This window comes from Salvelinus alpinus, chromosome 3, assembly GCF_045679555.1.
Source record: "Salvelinus alpinus chromosome 3, SLU_Salpinus.1, whole genome shotgun sequence".
Classification (NCBI taxonomy): Eukaryota; Metazoa; Chordata; class Actinopteri; order Salmoniformes; family Salmonidae; genus Salvelinus; species Salvelinus alpinus.
Window position 1 is genome coordinate 9,653,046 of NC_092088.1, and position 18,993 is coordinate 9,672,038.

At 41.4% G+C, this 18,993-nt stretch overlaps 1 protein-coding gene across 1 annotated transcript in view; it reads left to right on the top strand.

Annotated features, from left to right (window-relative positions):
* Positions 1-591: 591 nt before the first annotated feature.
* LOC139570002 (serine/threonine-protein kinase SBK1-like) overlaps positions 592-18,993 on the top strand; it is a 30,989-nt gene continuing 12,587 nt past the window's right edge. Inside the window, exon 1 of the mRNA XM_071391428.1 lies at positions 592-988. The gene's annotated coding sequence lies outside the window, so the exon portion shown is untranslated. The remainder of the gene's footprint in view (positions 989-18,993) is intronic.

Sequence of the window (18,993 nt, forward strand, 5' to 3'; positions counted from 1 at the left end):
GATTTTAGCAAGTTATTGATTTCATGAACCTTATTTATATATATTAATATGAGCATTTTATTTATTTTTTTCTCGTTTTTTTTCATACCTCACAGTGACAGTTTAGTGCACCGGGTACGATAGTCTAAAGTTGAATACTCGCTCTCGTTTCCTTCATCTGCAGTGATCTGTAAGTACTGGACAGGTGATAGCAAAGTTCTACTCTAGTTGGATGACGTCCCGTTCCCGGATCATCCTGAACTAAGATGATGGAACCGAGGAGAGGAACACTGTTCATTACAAGACTATTGTTGTCATACATCCGCCTTATCCCCTTCCTTTAACAACGGATGTCGTGGCAAAGCTGCCATTGCTAGAAACAGTTCCAATGGCGATGCTGATCATAGCGTTAATAATAGTTTGTCCTAGTCCTAGGCTACTATAAAAATACCTATTACTAATTTTGAGATATAGCCCATCACTTTCCACGACTTCAATCCCTGTCGTGCCATAGCCTTCACAGTCCCTCCCAATACCTTCAACAGTCAACCAATAAATTCCCTTCTCATTCCTCCCTTTCCCTTTCCCGGTTGTCGCTAATCTGTACGGAGACAGCGAGGACGGTCGCTCCGGTCCTGGCGTGCAGGCAGGGTGCGCTTCTAGGCTTCTACCGATTCTCCACTGCTATTGGTTGAGGCGGAAAAGGGGCTGGAGCTTTGCGTTCCCCGTCTCTCCTCTCAGATCCTCTCATCCAGGAGCGACGCGGAGACAATAGGACTGGAACTAAAGAAGCCTGCGAAAGGGCTAGCGGTCCGCTGAACAAGGAGCATTTACCGCTAGACCAGGTGTCAACAGCACAATAAGGAGAATTTGAATGCCGACGGCGAAGATACATTTTTACGTCAAACCGTAAAGCTATGCGCTACTGTCATCCTCACGATTTGTTATTTTTTTTATCTGGCTTGACTTGGCTGACTTCAGAGCCCTTGTATGTTGGACGGATTGAATGGTGAGTAGCCTATTGCAGAGTGAGCAGTGACCTGATATTGAATTGTCTAAGTCTAAACAATGGAGAATTCTCCGCTGCTGCTGCCGACTGGGTTATGCGCATTTGTCTGGCAGGAGATGCGACTGCTGCTTCCAAAGCTACCGCTGCTAGGTGACTGCTGCAAGGTGTCTGTCATTTGAAACAATCCAGTAGCATTTGCATTTATGTTCTGATTATTGTGTGCATTGACGCCCTGTGACCCGGATGCAATGTCTTCTGATTTATATTATGGGCCTGGGTAAATGTGTTCCGGGATCATGCTAGGGCTGTGTAGTGGATAGCTTAGTTCACTATATCCGATTATTTCAATATATTTTGCCTCTATTCACAATGGTTATCTTGATCTGTTGTAGGTTATAGACCTACATGAATGTATGGAAATTAATTCCTTCTATCAAGTGCTTTCTCTCTCTCTCTCCTCGCTCTCTCTTTCTCTCTCTCTCACATGCACGCACACACACACACGCACTGAAAGCAATGATGTGATGCTCTGTATTGGCCATTGAGAGGCTTTGAAGCCACCGGACGTCCATATTGGCACTGCCCAGTAGGAGAAATCCTCCATAGGAATAGAATGGAATTCTGTAGTATTTCAATTAAATGTTTAAAGGACAAAATTACATGTATTTAATTATGGTTTTTTGTTGTAGTGGGGACAGTAACATTAGTAAAATTATACTTTTAGGAAAAATGTTGTTATATATTAGTTCATTTAAAAATTTTATGTAATATAATATAATTTAAAAGTATGCATTAAGGTATTTGTAATATAATAAATGTTGAAAAAAGAAATGTAGACATTAATACATGTATTTCTATAGCTTCTAAAATATTGGTGGCTTCAACACATCACCCTACGAGTCATCTAGTGTAAAATAAATCATTGACTAAAAGTCACTATCAAATCACATTTTATTGGTCACATACACATGGTTAGCAGATGTTAATGCGAGTGTAGCGAAATGCTTGTGCTTCTAGTTCCGACAGTGCAAGTAATATCTAACAAGGAATCTAACCAATTCACAACGACTACCTTATACACACAATGTAAAGGGATGAATAAGAATATGTACTTATAAATATATGGATGAGCGATGGCCGAATGGCATAGGCAAGATGCAGTAGATGGTATAGAATACAGTATATACATACGAGATGAGAAATGTAGGATATGTAAACATTATAAAAGTAGTGTTATTTAAAGTGACTAGTGATACCTTTATTAAATAAATTTATTAAATGTATTGAAGTGGCCAGAGATTTGAGTCTGTATGTTGGCAGCAGCCACTCAATGTTAGTGATGGCTGTTTAACAGTCTGATGGCCTTGAGATAGAAGCTATTTTTCAGTCTCTCGGTCCCAGCTTTGATGCACCTGTACTGACCTCGCCTTCTGGATGATAGCGGGGTGAACAGGCAGTGGCTCGGGTGGTTGTTGTCCTTGATGATCTTTTTGGCCTTCCTGTGACATCGGGTGGTGTAGGTGTCCTGGAGGGCAGGTAGTTTGCGCCCGGTGATGCGTTGTGCAGACCTCACTACCCTCTGGAGAGCCTTACGGTTGTGGCCGGAGCAGTTTCCGTACCAGGCAGTGATACAGCCCAACAGGATGCCCTTGATTGTGGATCTGTAAAAGTTTATGAGTGTTTTAGGTGATAAGCCAAATTTATTCAGCCTCCTGAGGTTGAAGAGGCCCCCTATTGACTGTTTTCCAGTCTCTATTTCCCCCTCTGCCCCGTCAGCTCTCTCTCTCTCTCTCTCTCTCTATTTCCCCTCTGCCTCATCAGCTCTCTCTCTCTCTCTATTTCCCCTCTGCCTCATCAGCTCTCTCTCTCGCTCTCTCTCTATTTTCCCCTCTGCCTCATCAGCTCTCTCTCTCTCTCTATTTTCCCCTCTGACTCATCAGCTCTCTCTCTCGCTCTCTCTATTTACCCCTCTGCCTCATCAGCTCTCTCTCTCTCCCCTCTGACTCATCAGCTCTCTCTCTCTCCCCTCTGACTCATCAGCTCTCTCTCTCTCTCGCTCTATTTTCCCCTCTGCCTCATCAGCTCTCTCTCTCGCTCTCTCTCTCTCTATTTCCCCCTCTGCCTCATCAGCTCTCTCTCGCTCTCTCTATTTACCCCTCTGTCTCATCATCTCTCTCTCTCTCTGTTGGTCACTTGCAGGTGTCGAGGACAGAGCATACAGAACCATACAGTAGATATAGGCTCTATGACTAACAGGGACACCAGCATTGCCGCGTCTGGCCGGGTTGAGGCAGTTGCCGCGGGCTGCCAGGGCGCTCAGGGTCGGTCCGTCAAGCTGTCGTAAACAAACCAATCAGATCCTACCTCCACGTCAGGGTCAGAGGGTAAGGGCAGCGTGAGGACCAAGTTGTAAGCCTGGGCTACAGCTGCACTGTGCAGAGCTCAATGTGATGCAAATGATCATGCCTGATATAATACGGGTGTCTTTTACACAGACCAATATGTTCTGTAGCTGGTCTCTAGCGGACACAGAGCTACAGCGCCGAGCGCACTGATTGATCCAACCGCCGGGGTGAAGCTGATAGGCTGCAGCTGTACTGTGTCGGGAGAAGGTGAAACAGTGGAAATTGAACATGTCACTCACCCACTGACTGGCCGACTGCTGGGAGGGAGTTGATTGAAGTCATCATGACATTGAAATTGAACCGTCTCTCTTGATATTTGAACGACATAGCTCCAGAGACAGTCCAATGAATATGATATCCTCCAGAGATGGTGGACAGAACATTTTCCAATGTTCAATTTAACACTGAGTGCTACAGCTGCAATAGGTCACTTTTTTGTTCAACCCGACCAAATTCACATAGAAAATATGTGTTGTAGATCTGTCATTCTCAATGAAAGCAAGTCTAAGAGAAGCGGTAGATCTGTTCTATGTGCTCTATTTCTATGCTTCCCGTTCTTAGGTTTTACTTTGACATTTCGTACACCAGCTTCAGAGAACAGATATTTCACAGCGGTTTAGATAGGTACAATCATTCTGTACACTATACTTGCTTGTTTACTGTCACTTGCATAATTTCCCAGCATGCTCTATTACAGATAGAGTTTAAGAATTGATTGTTTCATTGTCTATGTTTTTGCATGTACATTGATTGATGAATTGATCTCATGCTTCTCAAATATAAATGACATACATTTTCTAAACTAACCATTACTGAAATGGTTGTTCCAGTTTAGATGGTCTAGATAGTCTCATTGTTCAGTCTTTTTAAACCCTGGCAGTCATTCTGATTGCAGGTTGAGGATGAGTAAAAATTCATGAAGTTGGATATCCCCAGTTTGGCTGGATTTCAATAGGAATTATACATCACTTTGTAAATCAGCATAATGTGACAGGTTGCAAAAATTACGCAACATGTTAGATTGTTTGCATTACCCGGACATGGTGGTAATTTGAAAATCTATTGGGATTGTATTCACTTTCATGCTGGTGTAACCGATGTGAAACGGCTAGCTAGGTAGCGGTGGTGCGCGCTAGCAGCCTTTCAGTCAGTGACGTCACTTGCTCTGAGACTTGAAGTAGTGGTTCCCCTTGCTCTGCAAGGGCCACGGCCTTTGTGGAGCGATGGGTAACAATGCTTCGTGGGCGACCGTTGTTGATATGTGCAGAGGGTCCCTGGTTCACGCCCGGGTCGGGGCGAGGGGATGCCATAAAGTTATGCTGTTACACTGGGTGTCACGCCCTGACCTTAGTTATCTATTTTTTCTGTATTATTTTGGTCAGGTCAGGGTGTGACGAGGGTGGGTATGCTTGTTGGGCTTGTCTAGGGTTTTTGTATGTCATGGGGTGTTTGTTAGTTTAGGTATATTGTAGGTCTATGGTGGCCTGAATTGGTTCCCAATCAGAGACAGCTGTTTATCGTTGTCTCTGATTGGGGATCCTATTTAGGTTGCCATTTTGGTTTTGTGGGTAGTTGTCTATGTGTAGTTGCCTGTCAGCACTCGTTTTAGACAGTGTCACGTTCAGTGTTCTTCCTTTATTAAAAGAAGAATGTATTCATATCACGCGGCGCCTTGGTCTCCTCAATACGACGAACGTGACACTGGGTTCACCAAGCAGCTGGTTGTTTTTTAACGCTATCAGGAGGTGTGGTTTGTTAGTGCCGTGGCTTTTATATTGTTTTTTAACGCTATCCATAGGTTATTATCAGGAGGTGTGGTTTGTTAGTGCCGTGGCTTTTATATTGTTTTTTTTGGGCCAATGTAAATCCTGTTGATCATGTTAAGTTTGTACACTGCGATGTTATATTTTCTTAGAATATGAATGCAAATTACATATTGCAACAAAGTGGTTTCTATCCCATTTGTGGTATCACATTGGAATTTTCACAAGCTTTTATGGGACTTAAACATTTCTGTAAGCTTCATTAAAGCTACAAAAGTGTCTGTGTTTGACCATAATATGTGACAATAATTCAAAAGAACAGATTAACCGGAATGACATTTACTCTCACGGGTTGCCATAAAGGACTGAAAGCCACGCCCCTACTAAGCCTCTACTGGTTCATATCTCAATAACCCAGCATCAACGAACCAACCTTGCTCTTTAAAAAAAAAAAACCCAACTAAGTGACCCAATGCCTGCAATCCAGCAGTTGGGTCAGCTAAGCAACCCAGTATTTTTTAGTGTAAGCCCTCAAAATAAGGACTATGAAATACATATTGTATTGTACTAAAGGTCCTAAACAGTCATTCTAAAAAGTACTTTTTCTCTCATGGCTAACTACCAGGAAGTTTGAAAAGACAGGCTGAGTGGGCGGGGAGCTAATATTCATGAGTTCACCTTGACTGACAGCTCTTTGAAAACGCCTATGTTAAGCAACTCAGATGCAGTGAGCAGTGTTGTAGTAACATCATCTCAAGCACATTTGGTGATAAACAAAGCAACTCAAACAACATTGAAATTGCATCAATGATATAACGTGTTCTTCTACCGTATATCTTTCCTTTGGAATGTCTCTTGTGATGCGGTTCACAGCAGCACTGATGGATGTAATGATTTGACAATTGCGTCAGAGTTTTGAACGACCCTTTCCACCCTTTTGCTCCATGCTGGCTGAAGATCTAGCTAGACAGTACCTAGCTAACACCAGACACAGATGAAGACCTAGCTAGCCCGTAACTAGCTAACACCAGACACAGATGAAGACCTAGCTAGCCCGTAACTAGCTAACACCAGACACAGATGAAGACCTAGCTAGACAGTAACTAGCTAACACCAGACACAGATGAAAGGGGAAACATATAAGTATCTTTGCCCTAGATGAATAGGTTCAACTTTTAATTATATTTGCTGACAACCTACAGTCAAATTTTGGCACCAGTAGAGTAGCTATATCAACCACGCCCCTCTACAAACACGCCTTCTCTGATGTTAGTTACAAGGCGGTACTTATTTAAATTAGTTAAGAGAACATCGTTACCATTGGTGTATTAAAATGAGAGTTAAAGTGATGTCACCTTGTGCCCTTAATAATGAATCCAAGTGTTTGACATGGTGGAGGAAGACCAGTAACTTTATGATCAAACTTTATCAATGTAGAAGCAACAGTCATTTTACATACTTTGATCTGGTTTCTTTCACATATCATCCAATTTTATGGAAAACATGATTGTGGCTGTTCATGACCTTTAAATAATAACATTTGTATGATACATATTCAGATGTCACTTGGTGAAATCCATAGGACCGAAATTGGATGAATGAAACAACCATGTCTCTGTCACTAACAAATTCAGTCATGGGTGGTAACTCTAGTCCAGTCGTGTGGTCCATTGCTGCAAGGAAAGACCTATGTCCTCCTGATGTCCTTGATGATGTTAGATTTGAGAGATTGGTGGAAACCTTTCTTTAACCTATCCAATCACATACATATCAGTAATTGCTACCTTCAGGATAAAAGCAAGGATACAGACGTGCTTCTGATTCAAACCACACAGCATATTCCCCAGTGTTAAAAAGCAAGGCATTCTGGGAAATATGCAAAATAAAGCATTATGCTAAACAGTGTGTTAATTCAACACTGTTCAGTGTCTATACGGGTCCACACTTTCGGTGTTAATTTAATACTGTTCAGTGTCTATACGTGTCCACACTTTCGGTGTTAATTTAACACTGTTCAGTGTCTATACGGGTCCACACTTTCGGTGTTAATTTAACACTGGGGAATATGCTGTGTGGTTTGAATCAGAAGCACGTCTGCTGTTAGAACCAGTAAAGTCCGCTTTACCACTCTTGGGTAGCAGAATGACTTTGGCTTCCCTCCAGGCCTGAGGACAAAGACTTTCCTCCAGGCTCAGATTAAAGATATGACAGATAGGATTGGCTATAGAGTCAGCTACCATCCTCAGTAGCTTTCCATCTAAGTTGTCAATACAATTTTTCAATTCCTCATCAATCTATGGAGCCTTAACAGTTGTAACAGTCCGTTTTTTAACAGGTACATGTTTATCAATAAAGAAGCAATTTCATAAATTTCAGTGTCTGGATGCTTGACAGCTCTGGGTGGCACTTGACAGCTTTAGCTGGTGATTGGCTGAGCACCCAGGAAGTGTTGTATGAGGCAGGAAGTCTGGCATTAGCCCATCTGTCTGTCTGTGGCATCATTAAAATGATTACTGGCAGTTTTGGTTTCTACGGCAATGCCATGATAACAACAACAGTCTATTTTGTACGTCCACTGCACCAAAGGGGCTTTGCCTCCCCCCCCTTCCTCTTCAATCTCTCTCTTTCCTACTCTCGAACCCAGACGACACTCTGCCAATTCCCAGATTGCTGTTATGCAACAGCCAAGCCAAACCTGACATGTCTCAGTTAGCTGAGGCAAGCACACAAGAAACACAATGTTATTCGTCCAAGGTTATAACAACCTCAACAAGAGGACTGCTCTGCTCTGTTGCTGCTGATGTAGTTAAGCCACTATGTAGTTAAGCCACTATGTAGTTAAGCCACTCTCTGGAGTGTTACGTAAGCAGCTGTTAGAAACTAAATGTATTTTATTGGATTGATAAGGGACAACCGTAATAAATTAAATCCATCAGAATTGAAGATTAAATATGTATCAAAAGACTGGAGAGAGACAGGCAGTCTGTAGTAGACAACCCTTCTCTCTCTCTCGCTATTTCTCTCTCTCTCCTGATCCTTGCCTTGCCTAGGAGGCTGGCAGCTTTTCAGCAACACACAGCTGGAGGGAGGGAGGGAGGGAGCGGGGGGGGGGGGGAGGAGAGAGAGAGAGAGAGAGAGAGAGGGAGAGAGAGAGAGAGAGAGAGAGAGAGAGAGAGAGAGAGAGGGAGAGAGAGAGAGAGAGAGAGAGAGACTAAAACTAAACCATTGTTTCCACCACCTACTTTGACCACAGTGGTGTGAAGAGCTTCAGCAGCCAAGCAGTGGTTGTTTCCACCAGTTCTAGTTAGAGACAGAGGGACACAGCTCCCTCTAGTTAGAGACAGACAGAGGGACACAGCTCCCTCTAGTTAGAGACAGAGGGACACAGCTCCCTCTAGTTAGAGACAGACAGAGGGACACAGCTCCCTCTAGTTAGAGACAGACAGAGGGACACAGCTCCCTCTAGTTAGAGACAGAGGGACACAGCTCCCTCTAGTTAGAGACAGACAGAGGGACACAGCTCCCTCTAGTTAGAGACAGACAGAGGGACACAGCTCCCTCTAGTTAGAGACAGAGGGACACAGCTCCCTCTAGTTAGAGACAGACAGAAGGACACAGCTCCCTCTAGTTAGAGACAGACAGAGGGACACAGCTCCCTCTAGTTAAAAACAGAGGGACACAGCTCCCTCTAGTTAGAGACAGACAGAGGGACACAGCTCCCTCTAGTTAGAGACAGACAGAGGGACACAGCTCCCTCTAGTTAGAGACAGACAGAGGGACACAGCTCCCTCTAGTTAGAGACAGACAGAGGGACACAGCTCCCTCTAGTTAGAGACAGAGGGACACAGCTCCCTCTAGTTAGAGACAGAGGGACACAGCTCCCTCTAGTTAGAGACAGACAGAGGGACACAGCTCCCTCTAGTTAGAGACAGACAGAGGGACACAGCTCCCTCTAGTTAGAGACAGACAGAGGGACACAGCTCCCTCTAGTTAGAGACAGACAGAGGGACACAGCTCCCTCTAGTTAGAGACAGACAGAGGGACACAGCTCCCTCTAGTTAGAGACAGACAGAGGGATACAACTCCCTCTAGTTAGAGACAGACAGAGGGACACAGCTCCCTCTAGTTAGAGACAGACAGAGGGACACAGCTCCCTCTAGTTAGAGACAGAGGGACACAGCTCCCTCTAGTTAGAGACAGACAGAGGGACACAGCTCCCTCTAGTTAGAGACAGACATAGGGACACAGCTCCCTCTAGTTAGAGACAGACAGAGGGACACAGCTCCCTCTAGTTAGAGACAGAGGGACACAGCTCCCTCTAGTTAGAGACAGAGGGACACAGCTCCCTCTAGTTAGAGACAGAGGGACACAGCTCCCTCTAGTTAGAGACAGAGGGACACAGCTCCCTCTAGTTAGAGACAGACAGAGGGACACAGCTCCCTCTAGTTAGAGACAGAGGGACACAGCTCCCTCTAGTTAGAGACAGACAGAGGGACACAGCTCCCTCTAGTTAGAGACAGAGGGACACAGCTCCCTCTAGTTAGAGACAGACAGAGGGACACAGCTCCCTCTAGTTAGAGACAGACAGAGGGACACAGCTCCCTCTAGTTAGAGACAGAGGGACACAGCTCCCTCTAGTTAGAGACAGACAGAGGGACACAGCTCCCTCTAGTTAGAGACAGACAGAGGGACACAGCTCCCTCTAGTTAGAGACAGACAGAGGGACACAGCTCCCTCTAGTTAGAGACAGTGTCGTGGAAAATCATTTTCAAATACAACGCTTACCAGAACTTTTAAAATCAAACATGCTCTTTATTACAATTGTACAGCCCACTGGCATGTCCCTGCGGAACACACCCCGCGGAACACACCCCGGTTCCAACATTTATACATAAATAGCATATGGGTCCACCCCATATGCAAATAAGCATACTTCCCCTAATTCTTCCTGCCATCCTTATCTTTTTAGTTCAGGCTTCCTGCTTGTTCACGCCTACTAACGCCCATTATCTGCTTTCAGTTAAATTATAATAGTGGCCAGACCCATGCTTGTCTTAAAAATAATATATGTCCCTCTATACTCTAGGCCTATGACTCAACCCTGTATTTAATTCAATGCCCCAGCATGTTCTCTGGTATGTCCTTATTGGAATTGGCAGACTCTATGTCTCTTCTTATCATTAGTGTCCAGTTGCCTTAGGCATATTTCTCTGGTATGTGTGCTTTTAGTGGAATGTGTAGACTATAAGTCTAGTGTGTCCAATTGTTTTAGGTGCCCATGTGTCTGGTCAGTCTGTCAGCACAATGGAGAAAATAAGAGGGCCAGAACGTCTCTTAGTATATCTCCATTACCACAGTCTCATGATCAACGTGAACATGTGGTTCGTTACTTTAATGTTCAGCTGTCTTATGTCTTTATATGTTATCCATGTGTCTTATGTTACTACTACAATCCCCCCTCTGGGGCTATTTAGCCACATAAATGATACAAATAAGACTTTGGGATAGTAAATTAAAATACCTATGATAAACAAGAAAATACAAAAAATAAAAATAAAGTGAAGCATATAAACCAACTAGACCAAACATCTCCAATGTGAAATAGGAGTAAAAGATCCAATCAGAAACATTAAAGAAAACCAACTAGACCAAACATCTCCAATATTCATAAGAGTAAAAGATCAAATTTGGTATAAAAATATAAGGATAAAATATTACATATTTGATGAAGCATGAGATATATCTAATTCTGTTGCTTTTTCAATGTTCTTATCTTGAGGTAGATCATTAGAGTTTATCAGAAAGTTTCAAATATCAGTAAAAACTCTCCTGACTGATGTCTCAGGTTGCTTTGTTGGCACGGTGGTCTGCTTGGTAAGGGCAGTCGATGTCATCTAGTGGTAGCTACTGTGGTCGTCACAGCAGCCGCCACCCTTGTTGTTGTCACAGGTTCTTCCTGTTCAGGTGCAGGGGTAGGTCTTCACCTTCCACTGGTTCAATCTTGTTCATGATGAGCACCTACTCGTCTTTTTCTTTGATTCATGTCAGGTCACATCCTTTCGGGTCCCAAACGACTTCTCCCTTTGTTTGGTGATGTGTCCATCCACAGAGTGCAATCTCCGATAAGGGTTTGATCCTTATGATTGAGATAGACTTCAGTTCTCCTGCTTCTGTTATACATTGAGGTGGAACATAGATTCTAACCTTGTCAGTCTTTTTGGATTGTTCGGCTGATTCCATTCTTCTCTTCCTGCTTCCACCATACCTCTTGATTGTGCATTAGTCTGTTGGTTCTATACTAGCATTCACTGTTACTTCTGTTATGTCAATGTCATTATTCTTTTGTTGTTCTAACTTCAATTGTCTGTAAAGGAGACCATTCAAAAGTTTAAAAGTCAATTGTGGGGAAATCCCCATTTTCTTCAGCTTGCAAGACTTTTCCTCCTCTTTCTTCACCTGAGGCTCCCTCCTCAGGCCGGACTTAACTTCCATCTGGAAGGTTTCAATTTTTAGGGAAAAGATGTTCTCATTCTGTGCCTTGTGAGGCCTCTCCTCCTCTTATGGGTGCATTAGTCAGTGCACTTGTCGTATTTTGGCTTTCACTTCATTTGCTGTTTTCTTGGCTCCTCCCTGGCGTCTCAATCGTTTCCGCTGCTCCTGCTCCCTCCGGGCTCCCTCCTGGTGAATCAGCATCCTCAGTGTCCTCATCTCTATGTGGTTGTATCCTTCTCTCTGTTGGGACTCAGCTGCAGTGGTTCAGATAGTACCACGTCTGGCTTCTTTTCACTTGGACGGCCGTTCTTGTTGCTTTGGCCACCTCATAGGGTCCATCTCTCCTCGGTTGATCCCACTTCCTCCGGATCCCTCCAACGTGGACTAGATCTCCTGGTACCACTGAGAGAGGTCCTTCTGGTCCCCTTGGATCATCAGACGCAGAACCTCTCATCCTGGTTCAGGTTTCTGCCTACTTTCTGTGAAGCATTCATACTTAGAGACTTATGGCCTCTGTTCTAAGATTGCACCATACATCCTCTTACTTCCATCACTCATCACACAACAAACAGACATTCCAGCTGAAGCTGGCGAACCCCTCTCCTTCTGGTTTCCTCAACATAAGACTTGGAAAACAACAGACAAAACATAACAGCATTGACAATGTTATGTGTTATGCATAAATATATTCATGCAAACTGAAATCTGAGACCATGACAATTCCCACTCTCTCTTTACCTGACTCTATGCCTCCAGGATACTTTTCTGCTGGACTCCACAAAAATAAAAGCCCTAAAAAGCTTCCTCATGCTTCCACCCAGTCTTCCCCTTTCGGCCACAGGTTCTGAGAGGTGTTCCCAAATCATGTCATTTTTACTTAGTTTCCCATCTACTCCATTTCAACTGATAATCATGTGCATAACCTACAATTAACATTCTCTCTTCTTGAATTAATTCAACACTGTATATGCTTTCATATCAATCCCTTTAACATGTTTGTTTAGAGTATAATATCCTATCATCCATTCTCTTTAACATGATGTATTAAAAATAAAACAAGTAGCCTCCAAACTCAACCCAGTATGTCTATAGTGGAATCTAATCTCTCTCTCTTTCTCTCTCTGATTCCACATCCTCTGTCATGGTGTTTTCAAGCTCACCCATTATTCAGCTGGACCTTACTTCTCGTGAGACTTATGCACCCACCAAAGAGAGACATGAAGAATTTTACCACTGCAGTGTTGTAAGAAGTATACCACCAGCCTGGTGTATCTTGATGTACACTCAATCTCCAGAATGCAGCCCAAGCCCTTCCATTTCTGGCTGTTTTTTCCTGAGGACATACACACTAACACATGGGTTATTCCCTGACAACAGACTTCCTTCTTATAGCAAGATCACTAAATCTTAATTTTTAATAACAGCCCTATGTAACCATTCTGCCTCAAATACCTGGCCTCCTGCCACAGAAATATTCATAATGATAGTCAAATGATTGTCCCTACAGCAACTGCTGTAAAATAACATATAATCATTCAAGCGTTTTCCAGTTGGATTAATATCCAATCCTAACAAAACTATGTCATAAGTTTCTTAAACTTTTGCTCTAATGTTCAAAATGCCACCACTTATTCTTTTTACCATATCTTTAGATATGTGAATTGTTCTATTTACTTTTAGAATTGTCCCTATATTTTACACAGCCAGCTGTCTTTCCTTTTCTGTGAATTATCTCTATTTTTATACATATTTTCTAGAAATAACACCCCTTCACTACCATTACCTTCATTTATGAGTCCCCTAACCCATAACAGCCATTATTTGATACATACTTAAAACATCCTTAAGTCAATTTATATATCATTTATATCAGTATCAGTCCCCCCTCAGGAACATATACACAACATTATGTTCCTCAAAACAAAAATAAATTGACCAAACGAGAAAAAGAGAAAAAAAAGAAGAAAAAAAAAAAAAAAAAAAAATTTTTTTTTTTTTTTGAATAATTGCACATTTGCAATATTACCACTACTTGTAATGTAATTAAACCTGGAGAAAACGTCCATCTGTTTCATTCTTTGCCCATGTTATTATTGGTCTCTTTCTTCTTCATTCATGGGTATCTTCGCACAACAGACTACCTTTTTATTCAATTAAACATTACATTTTATCATTACAATTCCAATGACATTATAAAACAAAAGAAACAAAATCCTGTAATCTAATATTCTGGAAGTTTTGTCAACCTCCTTGTCCCAGGATTAGATTCCAGAGCGGCCCTAGGCCTATTAAATTTAAACAGTGCTATATCTAAATAACTAAACAGTTATTTTTTAATTAATTTTTTAATACATTTTCCAACCCAATATTCAGGATAACAATCCTCAGTGTTTACTTTAACTCAAATTTGACCTTATCAATTCAATACACATCATCCCTTTAATAATTAACATTTATACTAAACACTTTTATTACCAGTATTATCTAATTTCCCAATAGCCCTTTTGTCTCAGTTTTTCTCTCATGAGTGGCCTGGTAATAAAAGTTCAATACCCCAATTCCTTTAAATCATAATTCACCCTGGCCCATATAATTTCAACATATCTATTATTTGATACAGTTCACAGGTCATCAGACACAGTTGTCCCTCACTATTCAGTCGATTAGGGTGGGTATGAGCTCCACACCCACTTGTGGTGATATTCTCTCCCATGCCTTAAAGCATTCTGACGTCACCTTTTATGACAACTCCCTTATTCTACTGGTGATCTCCCAGATGAACCACAGATGATGTATCCATCAACAAAACCCACACAGAAACCCACACTCCAATAAACCCCCCGGAGTAACCTACATCACTTTTTATATGCAGAATGAACAAAGCACATTTTGTGTATTTACCCAAAGACCATAACCCCAAGGAACTGATAATTTTACCTATGAACACATGTTATATAAAAAAAATAAAAAATAAACCTATTCCGAATAACTTATTCAATTTAAGGGTACAACTCTTCATAATTTTCCCAGGGACATAATAGATTTTCAAAATAATTATACATTTTGAATAGAGTCTTGTGTCTTTTAATCATTTAAAAATTAAATCCCACCTGTTCCAACAATTTCTAGTAAAAGGTGATCAGTCTTTCACAGGAAATTCTTAGGAATCAGGGCATTTTGACACCATTAAAATGTTTCCACTCCCCTTTCTTTAGGAACAACTTAAATACATTTTTCAAAAAATAATTCCATCATTCTGCATACCCAAATTGAAACTGAAGTGGAAAAAGCCCTTCCAATAAATCTACTAATGTATATTCATTCCCAGTACACGGTGCACTTACTAGTAAACCATAGCCAATAGCACACAGGGACTGGACTCACTTATCCAGAACTCCATTTATTAGCCTTATCCAGATATTTTTATTTTTAAAGCGTCTGACTTTAATTAACTGCTTTCCACAGTAATGCAGACTCCAATGATATTTTGACCAGAGAAGATTAAACCCTTTTTTTCTGGAAAAGAAAGTATACATATCGTTAATTTCACAACGTCAGCTTTTAATCTGCAAATAGTTTTTATTCCATAAACATCTTAACATTTTTCAGAGAATGACGGTATAGAATGTCTAACAATTAAAATTCCATCTGTACTCTACTATATGTCAAGTCAAACGTGATCTAATACTTCGTCTTGACCACATATAAACTGTAATCTCTATGAACCACTCATTGTTCGCTCAGAGACAATACACCGCCAAGTAAAAATTCCATTCACACTAACCTCAAACCGATTAGTTGTTTGTTATTTTGACAAGGAAATAAACTCTCGTATATCGGCATTTCCTGCTACCACACTAAGTTCTAGTGTCACCTTACACTAATTTTCCCCATAACCCGCTATATCCATATTCAAAACAGGGAGCTATTTTCTTATTTGTTTTTAGATATTGTCAATAGTTCTACTAATCACCCGCACGTCTGCGAGGACGAGTGGAACCACATTTGTCTTTTATAGTAATGTATTTGCTGATGATAGAATGTTACCAGGTAATGGCGTCCCCCATTATCCAGTTTTTTCATATTCAATCCGAAGTCGGTAGAACTAATGTGCGCGTCTTTCAGTGACTCCATGGCTTTTTTAAAAACCCTCTATGCTAGGGAGAAACAATCATTTTTGTTTTCATGCCACTATTTATTCATTTATTTTTCCTAAATACTCCCATACACCTTTTATTTATTATTTTTCCGAGGTAGAGCTAATCTCCTTTCCAATTAATAATTCATTTGTCACATCACTTAATTTCTCTTATCAAAGCCTACTCTTTATAGTACAGACATTATTTCTGAATACTACAGAAGACTTAATGTCTTATTCTAGTATAGTACTTCAAATATCACTGTGTTTTTCCCTTTACGGATATCATTATTAATTCATTTTATCCGTTTGGTTTATTCTATTCTTATAGCTCTAATCAATTTTATGATTACATTTACATTACATTTAAGTCATTTAGCAGACTCTCTTATCCAGAGCGACTTACAAATTGGAAAGTTCATACATATTCATCCTGGTCCCCCCGTGGGAATTGAACCCTCAACCCAGGCGTTTGTAAGCACCATGCTCTACCAACTGAGCCACACAGGTCCACTGCCCGTTCCATTAAGATCTCTATCTAACGTCTTACTTTTACCTTTAGTTATTTATTTTGTCTATACTTTCTTACCTCTTCTCTATATTCTTATTGTTTCATTGTCTTTTATCCCATTTTACTGTTTAATTCCTGATTCACGGTTTTAGTGAAACCAACCTCTCATATTCTGGTCTCTGTCCTTCAGGCTATTTTTAGACCGTAGCTTCTGTAGACACAGAGTGATCGACGGCCCGTTTTTTCCTCTTCCTTTGTTACACCGTTCGTGAATCCTTAATCTGTCCTGAATTTCACTATTTATCACTATTTATCTTAACTAACCTAGATTCGTTTTTAACTTTATAGTACAATTTCATTTTATCAACGATTCTACTTTCTGTTTTGTTACACACTTTTCTATCTGTATTTATACTATTCGGTTAACGCCTTTTTAAGTATTTTTATTTATTATTTGTTTTGACACCGTTTTTAGTAATTCTACTATGGTCGCTTATTACTTTATCACATCAGTGTTTTTATCCTTGATTACAACTTATTTTACTTCGATGTTTCTTAATTTCGTTCCCTCTATCTTAGTATTTAGAGGCACCCTTTCTTTACGTTCTACTCTGTCACAGGAAGGCTGCGCGCACCCTCTTCAGGACGCTCTGCCTACACGCACACAACCTGTCCTATCTTTCTTCCTAATGTTCTATCTTTACACAGATCCACTCATTTCTTACAACATTTTCATTCATCCTTTTATGTTTCATCCGTTCATTCAATCCCTTTGTTTTTACCTCAAAACAACTCAGTCTTTCTTCATTGACTTAATTCACTTCCTCCTACATAAGCCTAGACTTCTACAATATGACGAGACTACTGTCTAATCGGATCAGCTTGTCCTCATATCCTATTCAACCCCCAATACTTATCTTCTCTTCTATTATTAGAGCAGTATTGTAGCGTGACCCACTGAATTACCAAACCCTGGTAGCTAGACAGAGCGGTTTTTTATTCGCAGGATTTCTTTTGCATTTGAACGCCGCACAATCGGGCCAACGTTTTTCCTGCACCTACTACTTCACTCATACAGTCCTCCTTTCAGAGCGGAAACTATGAATATTTATTTAACTACTGATTTATGTTTTGACCGTATAAGTTACTTTTGCAGTTGAACGCCGCACAATCGGGCCAACGTTTTCCTACAACCTACTGATTTATGCTTTGACCGTATAAGTTACTTTTGCAGTTGAACGCCGCACAATCGGGCTAACGTTTTCCTACAACCTACTGATTTATGCTTTGACCGTATAAGCTACTTTTGCAGTTGAACGTCGCACAATCGGGCCAACGTTTTCCTACAACCTACTGATTTATGCTTTGACTGTATAAGCTACTTTTGCAGTTGAACGTCGCACAATCGGGCCAACGTTTTCCTACAACCTACTGATTTATGCTTTGACCGTATCAGCTACTAGTTGTAGCCCTGCGCCTGAGCCCAGCCGCTCAACTAGAGAGCACAAACAGTTGCGCCGATCAGCCCACACAAGGCTGCTCAAAATGAATGGTCCGACGAGAGGGGCAGTCCGAATCACACACACCCGACACGAGTCGCCCGCTCAGGTTGACTGAGGTGTGTTTACGCACATCCCAAAACAGATCCTGATACGGTCGAACCCGGCCAAGCAGAATCAGACGGAACAACTCCCCCAATCAAACCAGACACATGAACCTGTCTCGAGCAGTCCAACCAGAACAAATGCCCGCTCCCCCCAGCCAAACACCCGACACAAGCAAAGTTCACAGTTCCAGTTCACTCAATCTCTAGACATGCGCATTCATACAAAACCCAAACTCACACATGCATGCACATTTATTTGAATTCAAAAGTTCTTTCGTTTTTATCGTTTTTAGGAAATTTGAGAGAGAGACCTACATGACATTCCTCCCGCTGAGACAGGACTCTGAAGCAATCTACACAAACATTTCAACTATTGTAAGAACTTGCTTACCGTATATAGTTGGGTGGCCACCTCTGTTTGTTTAGATTGTCCAAAGAACCCGTCAGCCAGGAACATCTCCGTCCCTGTCACTCCTGGACCAGCTCGCCAAATATGTCGTGGAAAATCATTTTCAAATACAACGCTTACCAGAACTTTTAAAATCAAACATGCTCTTTATTACAATTGTACAGCCCACTGGCATGTCCCTGCGGAACACACCCCGCGGAACACACCCCGGTTCCAACATTTATACATAAATAGCATATGGGTCCACCCCATATGCAAATAAGCATACTTCCCCTAATTCTTCCTGCCATCCTTATCTTTTTAGTTCAGGCTTCCTGCTTGTTCACGCCTACTAACGCCCATTATCTGCTTTCAGTTAAATTATAATAGTGGCCAGACCCATGCTTGTCTTAAAAATAATATATGTCCCTCTATACTCTAGGCCTATGACTCAACCCTGTATTTAATTCAATGCCCCAGCATGTTCTCTGGTATGTCCTTATTGGAATTGGCAGACTCTATGTCTCTTCTTATCATTAGTGTCCAGTTGCCTTAGGCATATTTCTCTGGTATGTGTGCTTTTAGTGGAATGTGTAGACTATAAGTCTAGTGTGTCCAATTGTTTTAGGTGCCCATGTGTCTGGTCAGTCTGTCAGCACAATGGAGAAAATAAGAGGGCCAGAACGTCTCTTAGTATATCTC